The 5,332-nt window shown below is 35.4% G+C and overlaps 1 pseudogene; it reads left to right on the forward strand.

Moving 5' to 3' along the window:
- The first annotated feature begins 1,105 nt into the window (after positions 1 to 1,105).
- On the forward strand, positions 1,106 to 2,536 carry LOC143666763 (dihydrolipoyl dehydrogenase, mitochondrial pseudogene; annotated as a pseudogene).
- Positions 2,537 to 5,332: the final 2,796 nt, after the last annotated feature.

Consider the following 5,332-nt stretch of genomic DNA (forward strand, 5'->3'; position numbering starts at 1 on the left):
GTAGGAGAGAAGGTCAGAATTTGACTTAGAGAGAGCCCACATTTGAGTAACAGCAGATGTTCTCTGGAGATGAATAATATTTTACCTATACAAACTTAACCAGCAACAGGATAGAAAATCCATTTTAACCACTGTAATAGTTCCCAAACACCTCTGATGCAATATGTTAAACTATTTTTAAAATCTTATTTTTACGAGGTGAAAGAACAAATTATTTGTAACAGTTTTTCCCTTAACAGTGAGAAGAATTGTCTTTGGAAATAAAGGATGATAAGGCCAACATAAACATTAACAAGGAGATTATTCTGATGTAAAATTTTTGTTTTCTAGACAGAGTATTCAAATGATTAAGAAAAACTTTTATAAAACTTTACATTAAGAGCAGGCTAACAATCCACATTATTTTAACAGGGAGAAAACCAAACTTTAGCTTTGTATGAATACCTGGTTTGACATACAGAAGCTTTCTTTTTTTGAAATATATGATAAGCAGACTTATTAAATTTTTATCAGCACTGTCTTACATGATAGCATTTATTAACAGAAATATACTGATTGACATTAACAAAGCCACTACAAATTCAAATTCATCCACATACTGAGGTAACAAATGGCCAAGTAACCAAAAGCCAGATTCTTTGAAATCAAGCTAATCAAGGTTATTTAAAAATCCACCTATATTTTTTATTAAACTTAACTGATTTCTTAATTAGAGTATGTTTGAAGCATTAACATATTTTTAATTTTATTATACTTTATATAAGTGCTATTATTACCAGGTACATTGTTCAGTCTATGTAACCAAACCTGTCTAGTTAGGCTATTTTAAAAAGGATTTTAAGAAACTATTTATAATAATAGCTTATTTTATTAGTAAGCATGTATAAATTTGGGAGAACATGCCTAAGCAGAATAAAATCACATTTGTTCAATTCAAAATTTTATCACACGCAGGAGATTCCAGAAGCCAGAAACTGATAAAAGTCTGAACTCGGAAGAAGCTACATAAAAGTCTGCCTTCAGTAGAACGCTATCAACTCTGGGAGAGAGCATGACCTTGCTGATATCTTGATTTAAACTTGCAGGTTTTAAAACTGTGAGTGTTGATGCTGATGTAACAGTGCTAGGTTCTGGTCCTGGAGGATATGTTGCTGCTATTAAAGCCGCCCAGTTAGGCTTCAAGACAGTCTGCATTGAGAAGAATGAAACCCTTGGTGGAACATGCTTGAATGTTGGTTGCATTCCTTCTAAGGCTTTATTGAATAACTCTCATTATTACCATATGGCTCATGGAAAAGATTTTGCATCTAAGGGAATTGAAGTGCCTGAAGTTCGCTTGAATTTAGAGAAGATGATGGAGCAGAAGAGTACTGCAGTAAAAGCTCTAACCGGTGGAATTGCCCACTTGTTCAAACAGAATAAGGTTGTTCATGTAAATGGATATGGAAAGATAACTGGCAAAAATCAGGTCACTGCTACAAAACCCGATGGCAACACTCAAGTTATTGATACAAAGAACGTTCTTATAGCTACAGGTTCAGAAGTTACTCCCTTTCCTGGAATCACGATTGATGAAGATACAATAGTGTCATCTACAGGTGCTTTATCTTTAAAAAAAGTTCCAGAAAAGATGATTGTGATTGGTGCAGGAGTAATAGGTGTAGAATTGGGTTCAGTTTGGCAAAGACTTGGTGCAGATGTGACAGCAGTTGAGTTTTGGGGTCATGTTGGTGGAGTTGGAATTGATATGGAGATATCTAAAAACTTTCAGCATGTCCTTCAAAAACAGGGATTTAAATTTAAATTGAATACAAAGGTTCCTGGTGCTACCAAGAAGTCAGATGGAAATATTGATGTTTCAATTGAAGCTGCTTCTGGTGGTAAAGCTGAAGTTCTCACTTGTGATGTACTCTTGGTGTGCATTGGCCGATGACCCTTTACTCAGAATTTAGGACTAGAGGAACTTGGCATTGAACCAGATCCCAGAGGTAGAATTCCAGTCAATTCCAGATTCCAAACAAAAATTCCTAATATCTATGCTATTGGTGATGTGGTTGCTGGTCCAATGCTGGCTCACAAAGCAGAGGATGAAGGCATTATCTGTGTTGAAGGAATGGCTGGTGGTGCTGTGCACATTGACTACAATTGTGTGCCATCAGTGATTTACACACATCCTGAAGTTGCTTGGGTTGGCAAATCAGAAGAGCAGTTGAAAGAAGAGGGTATTGAGTACAAAGTTGGGAAATTCCCATTTGCTGCTAACAGCAGAGCTAAGACAAATGCTGACACAGATGGCCTGGTGAAGATTCTTGGGCAGAAATCCACAGACAGAGTATTAGGAGCACATATTCTAGGACCAGGTGCTGGAGAAATGGTAAGTGAAGCTGCTCTTGCTTTGGAATATGGAGCATCCTGTGAAGATAGAGCTTGAGTCTGTCATGCACATCCGACTTTATCAGAAGCTTTTAGAGAAGCAAACCTGGCTGCATCATTTGGCAAGGCAATCAACTTTTTTTTTTTTTTTAAAGAGCTTTAAGTTTTTATTTTCATAAGTGTTACTTTGGAAAAATTATTTGCTGCTATTTCTTTATATAGCTTATAATAACAAGAAGCAGAAAATTAAGAAAAATATTTGTTACTTCAAATGAAAATAGTAATTCAGCAGTTAGCACTTTAGCACAATGCTTTCAACTATAGCACTGATCATCTTTTAATTTTAAGAGATCATTTTCCAGTCTCATGTTTTAATGAAATGAATTTCATGTGTTCTCAGTTAAATATAGTATCTCACTTTATGTAGCTAGAGATCATATTAATCTTGTTTATCATTGCATCCCCTACACAAACCACTTTCCTAACTCTTAGAGTAAATATTTGTTGAATGCTTGAAGGAATGAAGAGTCTAGACTTCTATTACTAAAACTGGTATTATGATTTTTTATCTTATTGTCCCATCAAAGAGAACTGTAACTTCTTTGATATCATCCACTATTGCCCTCCTTTCTTCTTGCCTCAGAAGATATGACTAAAGTTATTCCTTTCCTATGTCTTTCCTTTTAGTATACAAATATGCACACATCTCTTTCATCTTCAAAAGCAATAAAACCCTTGGCCTGAATAGCTTTGTGTCTCTCCTTCCCTTCATTGCCAAGCCGCATGAAAGAGTAGTCTACCTTGAACATCTCTCTTTTCTCACTTTGCATTCACTTAATTAATTTTAACCTAGTATCTTTGGCCCCATTCTGGAATCAGACAGCCAGAGATCCAAATCTCAGTATCACCTCTCATTGGCTTTGCAACCACAGGCAGGTCATATCACCTCTCTAAGGTGAATATCTCTCTACAGGACACACCTCATACAGCTCTCATGAAAATTAAATGAGAGAATACATTGAAAGCACTTCCATACTGCTGGTGTATAGCAAAGGCTCAATCAATGGTAGTTATTATTCTTTTTTTTTTTTTTTAATTTTTTTATTAATCAAAAAAAAGAAAAGAAATTAACACAACATTTAGAAATCATTCCATTCTACACATGCACTCAGTAATTCTTAGTATCATCACATAGATGTATGATCATCATTTCTTAGTACATTTGCATCGATTTAGGAAAAGAACTAGCAAAACAGCAGAAAAAGATATAGAATGTTAATATAGAGAAGAGAATTAAAATAATAATACTAATAATATATATATATATAAAGGAAAAAGAAAAAACAAAAACAAAAGATACAAACACACAAACAAACAAACAAAAAACCATATTTCAGGTGCAGCTTCATTCAGTGTTCCAACCTAGTTACATTACACTTAGGTATTATTGTGCTGTCCATTTTTGAGTTTTTGTATCTAGTCCTGTTGCACAGTCTGTATCCCTTCAGCTCCAATTACCCATTATCTTACCCTGTTTCTAACTCCTGCTGGTCTCTGTTACCAATGATATAGTCCAAGCTGATTCTCGAATGTCGGTTCACATCAGTGGGACCATACAGTATTTGTCCTTTAGTTTTTGGCTAGACTCACTCAGCATAATGTTCTCTAGGTCCATCTATGTTATTACATGCTTCATAAGTTTAGTCTGTCTTAAAGCTGCATAATATTCCATCGTAGGTATACGCCACAGTTTGTTTAGCCACTCGTCTGTTGATGGGCATTTTGGCTGTTTCCATCTCTTTGAAGTTGTAGATAATGCTGCTATAAACACTGGTGTGCAAATGTCCGTCTGTGTCTTTGCCCTTAAGTCCTTTGAGTAGATACCTAGCAGTGGTATTGCTGGGTCGTAATCCATTCTGCCATTCTATGTCTTTTGATTGGGAAATTCAGTCCATTAACTTTTAGTGTTATTACTGTTTGGATAATATTTTCCTCTACCATTTTGGCTTTTGTATTATATATATCATATCTAATTTTCCTTCATTTCTACACTTTACTCCATACCTCTCTCTTCTGTCTTTTCGTATCTGACTCTAGTGCTCCCTTTAGTATTTCTTGCAGAGCTGGTCTCTTGGTCACAAATTCTCTCAGTGACTTTTTGTCTATAAATGTTTTAATTTCTCCTTCATTTTTGAAGGACAATTTTGCTGGATATAGGAGTCTTGGTTGGCAGTTTTTCTCTTTTAGTGATTTAAATATATCATCCCACTGTCTTCTAGCTTCCATGGTTTCTGCTGAGAAATCTACACATAGTCTTATTGGGTTTCCCTTGTATGTGACAGATTGTTTTTCTCTTACTGCTTTCAAGATCCTCTCTTTCTCTTTGACCTCTGACATTCTAACTAGTAAATGTCTTGGAGAACGCCTATTTGGGTCTATTCTCTTTGGGGTGCGCTGCACTTCTTGGATCTGTATATTTAGGTCTTTCATAAGAGTTGGGAAATTTTCAGTGATAATTTCTTCCATTAGTTTTTCTCCTCCTTTTCCCTTCTCTTCTCCTTCTGGGACACCCACAACACGTATATTTGTGCGCTTCATATTGTCATTCAGTTCCCTGATTCCCTGCTCAAGTTTTTCCATTCTTTTCCCTATAGTTTCTGTTTCTTTTTGGAATTCAGTTGTTCCATCCTCCAGTTCACTAATTGTAGCTTCTGTCTCTTTAGATCTACCATTGTAGGTATCCATTGTTTTTCCATTTTTTCTTCTTTGTCCTTCACTCCCACAAGTTCTGTGATTTGTTTTTTCAGATTTTCTATTTCTTCTTTTTGTTCAGCCCATATCTTCTTCATGTCCTCCCTCAATTTATTGATTTGGTTTTTGAAGAGTTTTTCCATTTCTGTTCGTATATTCAGCATTAGTTGTCTCAGCTCCTGTATCTCATTTGAACTATTGGTTTGTT

This window comes from Tamandua tetradactyla, chromosome 23 (assembly GCF_023851605.1).
Source record: "Tamandua tetradactyla isolate mTamTet1 chromosome 23, mTamTet1.pri, whole genome shotgun sequence".
Classification (NCBI taxonomy): Eukaryota; Metazoa; Chordata; class Mammalia; order Pilosa; family Myrmecophagidae; genus Tamandua; species Tamandua tetradactyla.